Source organism: Oncorhynchus nerka, linkage group LG9a (genome assembly GCF_034236695.1).
Source record: "Oncorhynchus nerka isolate Pitt River linkage group LG9a, Oner_Uvic_2.0, whole genome shotgun sequence".
In the NCBI taxonomy this organism is placed as follows: domain Eukaryota; kingdom Metazoa; phylum Chordata; class Actinopteri; order Salmoniformes; family Salmonidae; genus Oncorhynchus; species Oncorhynchus nerka.
Window position 1 is genome coordinate 22,531,006 of NC_088404.1, and position 15,123 is coordinate 22,546,128.

Sequence of the window (15,123 nt, forward strand, 5' to 3'; positions counted from 1 at the left end):
TGATATTACAACAAAGAAGTTACTGCAAACAAACCCATTTGTTTCCCTTAGGACTACAGAAGAACACAATATGCACTGCAATTTATTGACCATGCTGAGACGCTACTCAGCTCTGCAACAAAACAATACGCCAGTGGATCTGTTCCCCTACTGCAGATTCCATCTGTAAACATTACGGAGGTGGAAATACACACACACACACACACACACACACACACACACACACACACACACACACACACACACACACACACACACACACACACACACACACACACACACACACACACACACACACACCACACACTGGCCTCCTCATGTTAAAAGTGTCCCGCCACAGACCCCCATGCAAATTAGCAGCCAGCGTCCTGTTAAATCAAAGCATGTGGACATTAAGTTGTTAGGGAGCACAAAGAGCCCCTTTCTGGGTTATTTCAGAGACATATTTCATTCTCTTCCTCTTTGAGCTCCACCGAGGAGAAGGGGGGTTAGTTCTGTTGCCGTGGCAGATGTAAACATGGCTTCTGTGTGACAGCCTCGTAGGAGATGGGCCCATTAAAACAGCCTCAGGTCTGAATGGTCATGTTCTATCTGAGAAGGTACCAAACACCAGACCAAGCCAACATTTTTGCCATTTCTATATCACACTATTACCACAGTAAATTTAATCAACTCCTTTCCTCTTCTCTTTAATATTAATGTCAGTCTTCTGATGCAGAATGAAAACTGTATTAGCCTACATCAGATATCCTAATTGCATGTTTGCAAGGTGGGCTTCTGAGCCTGGGGTACAGGGCATAACAGGATTCTGTGGAAACTGGAAAGTGAGCTAATATTGAGAATCCACAGCTAAATCAAATAGTCAATAGTGAATGCAGAGCTCAGGTGAACACAATCCCACCTGAGGCTATGTCCTTGATTTACACTATGGGAGACCTGCTACCATGGCAACTGGCCCGAACCTTCCCAAGACTACATTATATTTTACTATTGGGCAGGCAGGGAAAACTAGCCTAAGGGCATTCACTTGTTTCAAAATAATTTTAGACCGACTGTGGTGGAAATCATGGCATTCGTTTCTCAGCCAGTCAAGCCAGTCAAGAGTAAATCCTCATGAATTATCCAATGAATATGATCAGACATTTATCTAGCATTTATCAAAATACTAACATATAAATAGTTTCATATGACACATAATAAAAACATTCTCCACAGTATTGAACTGTATCACTTTATTTTATTTATCCGTTATTTTACCAGGTAAGTTGACTGAGAACACATTCTCATTTGCAGCAACGACCTGGGGAATAGTTACAGGGGATGAATGAGCCAATTGTAAACTGGGGATTATTAGGTGACCGTGATGGTTTGACGGCCAGATTGTGAATTTAGCCAGGACACCGGGGTTAACACCCCTACTCTTACAATAAGTGCCATGGGATCTTTAATGACCGCATAGAGTCAGGACACCCGTTTAACGTCCAATCCAAAAGACAGCACCCTACACAGGGCAGTGTCCCCAATCACTGCCCTGGGGCATTGGGATATTTTTAGACCAGAGGAAAGAGTGCCTCCTACTGGCCCCCCAACACCACTTCCAGCAGCATCTGGTCTCCCATCCAGGGACTGACCAGGACCAACCCTGCTTAGCTTCAGAAGCAAGCCAGCAGTGGTATGCTGCTGGCAGAGAACTGAAAATAGACAAAATCGACGAATGTCCTCTTGATCTTTCATGACATGTCAACAGAGAAGAGGAGGATAATAGTGAGGTAGATCCATTTAGGGAAAAAATCAGATAACCTCAGATCAGTTTATGTGTTAAATCCCCCAGTACTGCTGGTGCTACTAAAGATATCGCTTCCTTTTAGAAGACCCCTCCCTCCCTGTCAGAATTTCCAACTTGTAATTCCGAGTTGGATGAACGTTCAAAACATGTTTTCCCTGTCTGAGCCCAGTTGTCTTGAAAGCACTGAAGTCTGAGATTTCAGATTTACAAGTTGTCTTGAACGCACCAAGACACACAAGAATGCATGTTTACCAATACCACCAGGCTCAGAGAGAAGGATAAAGGAATGTATCAATTTAACAAAACCACTTCTCTCCGTAATCAGAGAGAAGAGCAGCGCATCCATATCCATTACCTCACAGAGAGAGAGGGAAAATAACAGGAGAGACCAACCACGATGCCTCTTGGAATACACAGTATCTTGTTCTTAATTGGATGCTTGAAAAGTCTGTATCTAATTTGTGGTATAACAGTATCTACTTCTAAGTGACATAATACTTTTTCTTTCCAGTCATTTCTTTCCTTAGAACATAGAACATAGTTCAATAGATATGCATACATACCATAGTTAAGTAGATATACTGTATGAAAAGGTAATGAATGCCACAGTCTTTACTGTTTGTTGATCTAGGGCAATTCTACGATGATACAGATATTTTACAAAAACACATTTACTTGAAGAACAGTGCAAATGCTAAGTTTGTGCTGTCATTCTGTTACAAAACTTTGCATCTGTTACTGTGTAAATGTTACAATTTTCAGTGGAAATTGTTCAAAGTATTAATTGTGCATAGAGTTGTATGTTGTTGTTTTTTAAAACTTTGCAATCATTGGTTTTTATTTGACATATATTTTCAAGTGAAAAGTCTGAGAGTCAGTGTCACTCTGTTACTGTGACATTGCCCTGTAGAACATGTTCCTCAACTATTCATGAAAGGCATTCGGCCTGGGGTGAGTCTGTGTGACAAGTACCGCCTTCACACCCCCTTAAGGGTTATGACATCACACAGAGTACCTGACCTGTTACATAAACCATTGATCATCTATCTATCTCACTCACTCACTAATCCTGAGGAACATGTGTCACGATTCTTAAGCGAGAACTGTGAGTAAAAACAATAGGCACACCTGTATGTCTCCACCCAGTCAGCCACCTAGCACCCTGAGTCTTAAGAGAGGGAGTGTCTGAGAACAACTCTGAGACTGAGCTTCAGACTATATCTTCAAACTAGGATCTAAGTTACAGCTTTTACTTCTAACCAAAATAAACCAGAGAACTGTGCCCAAGGGGTCACTTTACTCTCATCACACAGAATATCCCACAATGTATAACAAATTTTGCCTGGGATTCAAAATGGGTGGTACGGGGATTTCTCATGGTGATTTCCAGTTAGGAGCACGGATGTATGATGTAATATACAAGAAAAATGGAAGGGATTTAGATGTGAAAGTGAATACATCCACAACATATGAGTAAATATATCCACAATTCAAAACTGGTCCTTGGACCTGCAATTATGAAATATTGTGACCATAACATTACTTAATATCATTATCTGATACTTTCAGTGCAAATGCCAACAGCTGTGGGAATTGTCCAACTCCAGGACACCTCAAAACAACATGACAATATGTTGCTAACTCTTCAATAGAACAACAGAATCAACACTATCTGAACCCCCTGTGAAAAGATGATTATATGTCCCACTGGGCAAATAAATGGTTGAATCAACGTTGTTTCCACATCATTAAAAACATTTAATAATACAAAACATGATGATGTTTAATCAATGTGAAAACGGATTAGATTTGCAAAAAGTAGTCAACTTACGAGGATTTTGTATTTTTTCCGCCCAACTTTTAAACATTTTTTGTTGTTGATTTCATGTTGAATTCATGTTAGTTGACAACTCAACCAAATGCAAATAGAGAATAGACGTTTAACTGACGTCTGTGCCCAGTGGGTTGTGCCTCAGTGAAAAAGGCAAATGTGAGAGCTACACAAAATGAATGACCATGCTGTGCAGTACAGAGTCAGAGAGAGTCTGAGGGAACGTAGGAGTAGGTGAGAACATCTCTTAGAATGTTGTTGGAGTGGTCTAGTCTCTGCTAGGTTCCTAGGGCTGGACGATACTTTCAAAATATCATATCCTATATGTTTCAATTTGAGATTTTATTTTAGAATACAGTTTTAACTATGTTTTATGATTAGTGCATGACCCTAGAATTGCAACAAATACTTTCTAAGTGTTTTTTATGGTCTTTCATAATTCTGATGGTTTTATACTCAACCTAAACTAGGACAAATCTGAAAGTGAAGTAGTCAAATTTATATAATGTTTTTTAAATTTAGCTCTGTATCAAAATATTGTAATGGACGGTATTGTAAATATCCATACCGGTACGTGGAGCCATACCGGGATAGGGGTATTCATGATATATTGCCCTAGTCTCTACATCTGCATCTAAAAACAGACCGAACCTCACTGTATATCAACCACAATACCACATTCATCTAAGAAAACAGAGAAAAATGTGAGAGAGGAGGGGAAGAGCTGAAGCACTGACATAACAAGAGAATAAACTCACCCAAAGCCTCTTCTACAGAGTAGTAGGAAATCCTTACAGGACTGACAAGGCAGCTCAAGCAGGAGTAATAGGGAAGTAACACACAGTCTTCCCAGGTAGGCAGACAGGCACTGCACCTAAGAGCTAAGTGACTCAGCACAGTGGAGAGACTCACCAATGGGAAGACTCCTCCCTCACTCCCTCCATCCCCCTTCTCCCTCTCAGAACAACCAGAGGGACAACACACAGAGACAGTACATAGCACACCAACACACAAGTGCAAACACACACACGCACAAAGGCACACGTCACACACTTCACCGTAGCACTATCCCTGTGGTGATCCGAGGGAACCAAGGGTGAATTGGCTCTGAAAGGGTGTGTAATTCAATTACATGTAATAGAATGTGCTGAATTAGAATGAGATGAGAGAGAGTTGAACATTCAGCAGCCCAAAGCCCTTTATAATAAGAACTAATCAACTTCAGAAACACCTATACTGACATACCACACTCATCCTTAATAACTAGACTGCATGGAGGGACGTGTAATATACATTTATAGAACCAGGGTCCAATCTAATTCCATCAGGATTTAAGTGGTCATATCTCGATTCTTATCAAATATAGCAGGGATGGGCAACTTTGATGGGGGTGGGGGACACACAAAAGAAAGTACTCGTTTTGAGGGAGCGCAGTGGCTAGCAGGTCTGTGTACCCACATCCATACCCACACATTTTTTATTTTTGTATTTAAATAGGCAAGTCAGTTTAAGAACAAATTCTTATTCTCAATGACGGCCTAGGAACAGTGGGTTAACTGCCTTGTTCAGGGGCAGGACGACAGCCTAGGAACAGTGGGTTAACTGCCTTGTTCAGGGGCAGGACGACAGCCTAGGAACAGTGGGTTAACTGCCTTGTTCAGGGGCAGGACGACAGCCTAGGAACAGTGGGTTAACTGCCTTGTTCAGGGGCAGAATGACAGATTTATACCTTGTCGGCTCAGGGATTCGATCCAGCAACCTTTTGGTTACTAGTCCAACGCTCTAACCACTAGGTTACCTGCCTCTAACCACTAGGCTACCTGCCTCTAACCACTAGGTTACCTGCCTCTAACCACTAGGCTACCTGCCTCTAACCACTAGGCTACCTGCCTCTAACCACTAGGCTACCTGCCTCTAACCACTAGGTTACCTGCCTCTAACCACTAGGTTACCTGCCTCTAACCACTAGGTTACCTGCGCCTCTAACCACTAGGTTACCTGCCTCTAACCACTAGGCTACCTGCCTCTAACCACTAGGTTACCTGCCTCTAACCACTAGGTTACCTGCCTCTAACCACTAGGCTACCTGCCTCTAACCACTAGGCTACCTGCCTCTAACCACTAGGTTACCTGCCTCTAACCACTAGGTTACCTGCCTCTAACCACTAGGTTACCTGCCTCTAACTACTAGGCTACCTGCCTCTAACCACTAGGTTACCTGCCTCTAACCACTAGGCTACCTGCCTCTAACCACTAGGTTACGCTGCCGCCCCATATGCAAAATTGCACCTCAAGTATTCTACTATTCTAACTCTCAACAGTAAGTTGAGACCAGTGGAGGCTGCTGAGGGGAGGACGGCTTATAATAATGGTCGGAACGGAGCAAATGGGATGGCATCAAACACATGGAAACCATTACCACGAGCCTGTTCTCCCTAATTAAGGTGCTATCAACCTCCGGTGGTTGAGACCCCGACTGACTGTATATATTTTTTTTTTTGGGGGGATATAGCAAGGATTACAGCAGTGAGCCACAAATAAAGAAAGTATACCTTTTTCAGTCATACACTAAAACAACCTCCCATAAAACTATGCACACACATCTTCACATAAACCTCATTAAAGTGTTTACAAAATTCCCCACCCTCCTTTTGCTGATCTCATTTGTTTTAATCTTGTTATGAAAGTAAAAATCCCCTTTGTGAGGCGGTCTATACACACAGCACAAGAACAGAGACGGTGAGAGAAGAGACTGCTACTCTCCTGAACACTCCTTATGTCACAGCTGGGTCCCACTCTCTAACTGTAGCCCACTGTAGGTTTCTGTCGGTCTGTCCACCTCCCCATACAAACATTTACACACACAGACCTTAGCTACTACAGCATTTCTCCCCAGCTAAAAGCAGTATGAAGTCCAAAGTAAACGTTACAATGTGATCCAAGGATACTTACCAAGCACAACCAAGACAATGGAAAGTATCAACAGAAGTAAAGCGATATTGGCTGAGAGAGGTCTAAACTCTCACACACACACACACACACACACACACACACACACACACACACACACACACACACACACACACACACACACACACACACACACACACACACACACACACACACACACACACACACACACGAGGGTATGGGAGGCATTTCCTTCTATAACTTAACCAGTCTGTCAGTAGGGATTCAACTCTGCAGGTGACTCTTCTCATGCTTTCTTAAAGCAAGACTTGACAGTTTTTCTCAAAAAGCATTTTTGGGAACAATGTTGATTTTCAAAACAGAGTTCACAAGAAACAGAACTCTGTGTCCTTTTGCAAAACAGCAAATGTGTTTTCAAAATGTAGTTGCCCTCTCAAAATATAAATAGATTCATCAAAAATATATTATTACAGTCAAAATTGCAAACACATTCATCAAAAGAACACTGCTTGCAAAAAGACGAACACAACCATACTTATCTCTTGAGTCCAAGCAGACAAAACAGAAAGTTAGTCTGTCTTTTAAAAATCCCCAAAATCCGCTATACCCCAGACAGTAGACCTAGCACTATACCCCAGACAGTAGGCCTAGCGCTATACCCCAGACAGTAGGTCTACCGCTATACCCAAGACAGTAGGCCTACCGCTATACCCCAGACAGTAGAGCTACCGCTATACCCCAGACAGTAGGGCTACCGCTATACCCCAGACAGTAGGCCTACCGCTATACCCCAGACAGTAAGTCTACCGTTATACCCCAGACAGTAGGACTACCGCTATACCCCAGACAGTAGGCCTATCGCTATACCCGACAGTAGGCCTATCGCTATACCCCAGACAGTAGGTCTACCGCTATACCCCAGACAGTAGATCTACCGCTATACCCCAGACAGTAGGTCTTCCGCTATACCCCAGACAGTAGACCAACCGCTATACCCCAGACAGTAGGCTTACCGCTATACCCCAGACAGTAGACCTTCCACTATACCCCAGATAGTAGGCCTACCGCTATACTTCAGACAGTAGGCCTACCGTTTTGCTATACTTCAGACAGTAGGCCTACCACTATACCCCAGACAGTAGGCTTACCGCTATACCCCAGACAGTAGGCCTAGCGCTATACCCCAGACAGTAGGCCTAGCGCTATACCCCAGACAGTAGGCCTACCGCTATACCCCAGACAGTAGACCTACCGCTATACCCCAGACAGTAGACCTACCGTTATACCCCAGACAGTAGGCTTACCGCTATACCCCAGACAGTAGTCCTACCGCTATACCCCAGACAGTAGACCTACCGTTATACCCCAGACAGTAGGCCTACCGCTATACCCCAGACAGTAGGTCTACCGCTATACACCAGACAGTAGACCTACCGTTATACCCCAGACAGTAGGCTTACCGCTATACCCCAGACAGTAGGTCTACCGCTATACACCAGACAGTAGACCTACCGTTATACCCCAGACAGTAGGCTTACCGCTATACCCCAGACAGTAGTCCTACCGCTATACCCCAGACAGTAGACCTACCGTTATACCCCAGACAGTAATCCTACCGCTATACCCCAGACAGTAGTCCTACCGCTATACCCCAGACAGTAGACCTACCGTTATACCCCAGATAGTAGACCTACCATTATACCCCAGACAGTAGACCTACCGTTATACCCCAGACAGTAGACCTACCGTTATACCCCAGACAGTAGACCTACCGTTATACCCCAGACAGTAGGTCTACCGCTATACCCCAGACAGTAGGTCTACCGCTATACACCAGACAGTGTCACTACGTCATTTCCGGTCACAACTTGCAGGCTTGTTTTCGAGTTGCTGTGCGTTTTGTTGCCAACCTATTTTGCTACCTGACAACTTTACGGTTTTCACTTTTTAATTACCGTTCATATATTTATTTATTTTTTCCTCAACTTTTTCACTCCGGACGCTTTATCTGGACACGATTCGTCAGGACCTCCAACAGCCGAAGCTAAGTAGTAACATTAACATGATGCCTTCTAATTGCAGCCGCTGTGCTCGCCTTACGGCGAGGATAGCTGTACTGCAAGCCCAGCTTCAGACGCAATCGTTAGGCAAGGGTAATTTTAGTGTAGGAAAGGATGAAACAGCGTCTGTGCCACCAGTAAGTACAGATAGTAGTATAAATCCCTGGCACAGTCCCCGCAGCCGGACAATTTTCTCACGGTTTCTGGAAGGAAATGCTGTAGGAACGCTCAACCGGTGTCGCTCATTCAGCCGACAGAAACTTTCAACCGGTTTTCCCATTAAGCAGCGGGTCGGTGTCAGAGGCCGAGTCTTCTCTGGTCTCTACTCCTCCCGTTACGGGGTCTGAGACGCCGGCTTCCCACCATTAGCTCTGACAAATTGAAAACTCTAGTCATTGGCGACTCCATTACCCGCAGTATTAGACTTAAAGCGAATCATCCAGCGATCATACACTGTTTACCCGGGGGCAGGGCTACCGACGTTAAGGCTAATCTAAAGATGGTGCTGGCTAAAGCTAAAACTGGCGAGTGTAGAGAGTATAGAGATATTGTTATCCACGTTGGCACCAACGATGTTAGGATGAAACAGTCAGAGATCACCAAGCGCAACATAGCTTCTGCGTGCATATCAGCTAGAAAGATGTGTCGGCATCGAGTAATTGTCTCTGGCCCCCTCCCAGTTAGGGGGAGTGATGAGCTCTACAGCAGAGTCTCACAACTCAATCGCTGGTTGAAAACTGTTTTCTGCCCCTCCCAAAAGATAGAATTTGTAGATAATTGGCCCTCTTTCTGGGACTCAGCCACAAACAGGACCAAGCCTGACCTGCTGAGGAGTGACGGACTCCATCCTAGCTGGAGGGGTGCTCTCATCTTATCTACCAACATAGACAGGGCTCTAACTCCTCTAGCTCCACAATGAAATAGGGTGCAGGCCGGGCAGCAGGCTATTAGCCAGCCTGCCAGCATAGTGGAGTCTGCCACTAGCATAGTCAGTGTAGTCAGCTCAGCTATCACCATTGAGACCGTGTCTGTGCCTCGACCTAGGTTGGGCAAAACTAAACATGGCGGTGTTCGCCTTAGCAATCTCACTAGGATAAAGACCACCTCCATTCCTGTCATTACTGAAAGAGATCATGATACCTCACTTCTCAAAATAGGGCTACTTAATGTTAGATCCCTTACTTCAAAGGCAATTATAGTCAATGAACTAATCACTGATCATAATCTTGATGTGATTGGCCTGACTGAAACATGGCTTAAGCCTGATGAATTTACTGTGTTAAATGAGGCCTCACCTCCTGGCTACACTAGTGACCATATCCCCGTGCATCCCGCAAGGCGGAGGTGTTGCTAACATTTACGATAGCAAATTTCAATTTACAAAAAAAAAATGACGTTTTTCGTCTTTTGAGCTTCTAGTCATGAAATCTATGCAGCCTACTCAATCACTTTTTATAGCTACTGTTTACAGGCCTCCTGGGCGATATACAGCATTTCTTACTGAGTTCCCTGAATTCCTATCGGACCTTGTAGTCATTGCAGATAATATTCTAATCTTTGGTGACTTTAATATTCACATGGAAAAGTCCACAGACCCACTCCAAAAGGCTTTCGAGCCATCATCGACTCAGTGGGTTTTGTCCAACATGTCTCTGGACCCACTCACTGTCACAGTCATACGCTGGACCTAGTTTTGTCCCATGGAATAAATGTTGTGGATCTTAATGTTTTTCCTCATAATCCTGGACTATCGGACCACCATTTTATTACGTTTGCAATTGCAACAAATAATCTGCTCAGACCCCAACCAAGGAACATCAAAAGTCGTGCTATAAATTCACAGACAACACAAAGATTCCTTGATGCCCTTCCAGACTCCCTCTGCCTACCCAAGGACGCCAGAGGACAAAAATCCGTTAACCACCTAACTGAGTATCTCAATTTAACCTTGCGCAATACCCTAGATGCAGTTGCACCCCTAAAAACTAAAAAAATGTCTCATAAGAAACTAGCTCCCTGGTACACAGAAAATACCCGAGCTCTGAAGCAAGCTTCCAGAAAATTGGAACGGAAATGGCGCCACACCAAACTGGAAGTCTTCCGACTAGCTTGGAAGGACGGTACCGTGCAGTACCGAAGAGCCCTTACTGCTGCTCGATCATCCTATTTTTCCAACTTAATTGAGGAAAATAAGAACAATCCGAAATTCCTTTTTGATACTGTCGCAAAGCTAACTAAAAAGCAGCATTCCCCAAGAGAGGATGACTTTCACTTTAGCAGTGATAAATTCATGAACTTCTTTGAGGAAAAGATTATGATTATTAGAAAGCAAATTACGGACTCCTCTTTAAACCTGCGTATTCCTCCAAACCTCAGTTGTCCTGAGTCTGCACAACTCTGCCAGGACCTAGGATCAAGAGAGACGCTCAAGTCTTTTAGTACTATATCTCTTGACACAATGATGAAAATAATCATGGCCTCTAAACCTTCAAGCTGCATACTGGACCCTATTCCAACTAAACTACTGAAAGAGCTGCTTCCTGTGCTTGGCCCTCCTATGTTGAACATAATAAACGGCTCTCTATCCACTGGATGTGTACCAAACTCACTAAAAGTGGCAGTAATAAAGCCTCTCTTGAAAAAGCCAAACCTTGACCCAGAAAATATAAAAACTATCGGCCTATATCGAATCTTCCATTCCTCTCAAAAATTTTAGAGAAGGCTGTTGCGCAGCAACTCACTGCCTTCCTGAAGACAAACAATGTATACGAAATGCTTCAGTCTGGTTTTAGACCCCATCATAGCACTGAGACGGCACTTGTGAAGGTGGTAAATGACATTTTAATGGCAACGGACCGAGGCTCTGCATCTGTCCTCGTGCTCCTAGACCTTAGTGCTGCTTTTGATACCATCGATCACCACATTCTTTTGGAGAGATTGGAAACCCAAATTGGTCTACACGGACATGTTCTGGCCTGGTTTAGATCTTATCTGTCGGAAAGATATCAGTTTGTCTCTGTGAATGGTTTGTCCTCTGACAAATCAACTGTAAATTTCGGTGTTCCTCAAGGTTCTGTTTTAGGACCACTATTGTTTTCACTATATATTTTACCTCTTGGGGATGTTATTCGAAAACATAATGTTAACTTTCACTGCTATGCGGATGACACACAGCTGTACATTTCAATGAAACATGGTGAAGCCCCAAAATTGCCCTCGCTAGAAGCATGTGTTTCAGACATAAGGAAGTGGATGGCTGCAAACTTTCTACTATTAAACTCGGACAAAACAGAGATGCTTGTTCTAGGTCCCAAGAAACAAAGAGATCTTCTGTTGAATCTGACAATTAATCTTAATGGGTGTACAGTCGTCTCAAATAAAACTGTGAAGGACCTCGGCGTTACTCTGGACCCTGATCTCTCTTTTTGAAGAACATATCAAGACCATTTCGAGGACAGCTTTTTTCCATCTACGTAACATTGCAAAAATCAGAAACTTTCTGTCCAAAAATGATGCAGAAAAATTAATCCATGCGTTTGTCACTTCTAGGTTAGACTACTGCAATGCTCTATTTTCCGGCTACCCGGATAAAGCACTAAATAAACTTCAGTTAGTGCTCAATACGGCTGCTAGAATCCTGACTAGAACCAAAAATTTGATCATATTACTCCAGTGCTAGCCTCTCTACACTGGCTTCCTGTCAAAGCAAGGGCTGATTTCAAGGTTTTACTGCTAACCTACAAAGCATTACATGGGCTTGCTCCTACCTATCTCTCTGATTTGGTCCTGCCGTACATACCTACACGTACGCTACGGTCACAAGACGCAGGCCTCCTAATTGTCCCTAGAATTTCTAAGCAAACAGCTGGAGGCAGGGCTTTCTCCTATAGAGCTCCATTTTTATGGAACGGTCTGCCTACCCATGTCAGAGACGCAAACTCGGTCTCAACCTTTAAGTCTTTACTGAAGACTCATCTCTTCAGTGGGTCATATGATTGAGTGTAGTCTGGCCCAGGAGTGGGAAGGTGAACGGAAAGGCTCTGGAGCAACGAACCGCCCTTGCTGTCTCTGCCTGGCCGATTCCCTCTTTCCACTGGGATTCTCTGCCTCTACCCTGTTACGGGGCTGAGTCACTGGCTTACTGGGGCTCTCTCATGCCGTCCCTGGGGGGGTGCGTCACCTGGGTGGGTTGATTCACTGTTGTGGTCGGCCTGTCTGGGTTGGCGCCCCCCCTTGGGTTGTGCCGTGGCGGAGATCTTTGTGGGCTATACTCGGCCTTGTCTCAGGATGGTAAGTTGGTGGTTGAAGATATCCCTCTAGTGGTGTGGGGGCTGTGCTTTGGCAAAGTGGGTGGGGTTATATCCTTCCTGTTTGGCCCTGTCCGGGGGTGTCCTCGGATGGGGCCACAGTGTCTCCTGACCCCTCCTGTCTCAGCCTCCAGTATTTATGCTGCATTAGTTTATGTGTTGGGGGCTAGGGTCAGTTTGTTATATCTGGAGTACTTCTCCTGTCCTATTCGGTGTCCTGTGTGAATCTAAGTGTGCGTTCTCTAATTCTCTCCTTCTCTCTTTCTTTCTCTCTCTCGGAGGACCTGAGCCCTAGGACCATGCCCCAGGACTACCTGACATGATGACTCCTTGCTGTCCCCAGTCCACCTGGCCATGCTGCTGCTCCAGTTTCAACTGGCCTGGGCCCTAGGACCATGTCCCAGGACTACCTGACATGATGACTCCTTGCAGTCCCCAGTCCACCTGGCCATGCTGCTGCTCCAGTTTCAACTGTTCTGCCTTACTATTATTCAACCATGCTGGTCATTTATGAACATTTGAACATCTTGGCCACGTTCTGTTATAATCTCCACCCGGCACAGCCAGAAGAGGACTGGCCACCCCACATATGCTCTCTCTAATTCTCTCTTTCTTTCTCTCTCTCGGAGGACCTGAGCCCTAGGACCGTGCCCCAGGACTACCTGACATGATGACTCCTTGCTGTCCCCAGTCCACCTGACTGTGCTGCTACTCCAGTTTCAACTGTTCTGCCTTATTATTATTCGACCATGCTGGTCATTTATGAACATTTGAACATCTTGGTCATGTTCTGTTATAATCTCTACCCGGCACAGCCAGAAGAGGACTGGCCACCCCACATAGCCTGGTTCCTCTCTATGTTTCTTCCTAGGTTTTGGCCTTTCTAGGGAGTTTTTCCTAGCCACCGTGCTTTTACACCTGCATTGTTTGCTGTTTGGGGTTTTAGGCTGGGTTTCTGTACAGCACTTTGAGATATCAGCTGATGTACGAAGGGCTATATAAATAAATTTGATTTGATTTGAGTAGACCTACCGTTATACCCCAGACAGTAGGCTTACTGCTATACCCCAGACAGTAGGTCTACCGCTATACACCAGACAGTAGACCTACCGTTATACCCCAGACAGTAGGCTTACCGCTATACCCCAGACAGTAGTCCTACCGCTATACCCCAGACAGTAGACCTACCGTTATACCCCAGACAGTAATCCTACCGGTATACCCCAGACAGTAGTCCTACCGCTATACCCCAGACAGTAGACCTACCGTTATACCCCAGATAGTAGACCTACCATTATACCCCAGACAGTAGACCTACCGTTATACCCCAGACAGTAGACCTACCGTTATACCCCAGACAGTAGACCTACCGTTATACCCCAGACAGTAGGTCTACCGACACAGAAGCTTTAACTGCTGGCTACTCTTCTTCCGTGGCTTAACCCAATGAGAGAAAGTCACAAGTGTTTCCCTAAAAGCTGTCTAGGTTTAAACATCTTCTATTGTACGGGGGTTCCTGAGTGGCGCAGCAGTCAAAGCATCGCAGTGCTAGAGGCATCACTACAGACCCTGGGTCAATTCCAGGCTGTATCACAACCGGTCGTGATTGGGAGTCCCATAGGGCGGCGCACAATTGGCCCAGCATTTTCCGAGTTAAGGTTTGGACAGGGTAGACCGTCATTGTAAATAAGAATTTGTTCTTAACGGACTTGCCTGGTTAAATTAACATTAATAAAATTACAGAAAATGAGTAGCTTTATCAATTTATAGTGACAGAATTAAATTATTTACCAAAGCAAAGTAAATGTTTGGTCTCTTCGGCTATAGAAGGTTGTAGCTCAGCTTCTGAATGTCAAATAAACTTATTCAGCTTCTAAATGACCGCTAGGTACCCATTTTGATCCATCCCTAAAGCAACTTCAACAGTTGTCTGTCTGACTTGTTGTCCTTCTTACTGAGATCGCAGTGCATGTATAAATGTTAGGGCTGTCAAACTATTTAAACAAATGTATGAGTTAATTGCACGATGTGCTGTCATTAATCGCAATTAATTGCAAATTCTGAATTTGCTCAAATTGAGAAGAAATTTAAGATATTTTTTTACAAAAAGCATAACAAAAATAATAACCGCTTGATTTTGTCCAAAGTAATGGTTAGCAAAATCAGGTGAATTGATAAAGCACACTTTCTGTAACCTAAATGTCAACT

At 44.3% G+C, this 15,123-nt stretch overlaps 1 protein-coding gene across 5 annotated transcripts in view; it reads right to left on the reverse strand.

The window, feature by feature from the left end:
• The window catches only part of LOC115134063 (FYVE, RhoGEF and PH domain-containing protein 4-like), a 101,568-nt gene that overhangs the window by 33,291 nt on the left and 53,154 nt on the right, over window positions 1–15,123 (reverse strand). The window contains exon 1 of one of the 5 annotated variants that reach the window (XM_065022430.1): window positions 4,376–4,676. The exons of the other annotated variants lie outside the window; for them this stretch is intronic. The gene's annotated coding sequence lies outside the window, so the exon portion shown is untranslated. Of the gene's footprint in view, window positions 1–4,375; window positions 4,677–15,123 lie in introns of those variants that run through there. 5 annotated transcript variants of the gene reach the window in all.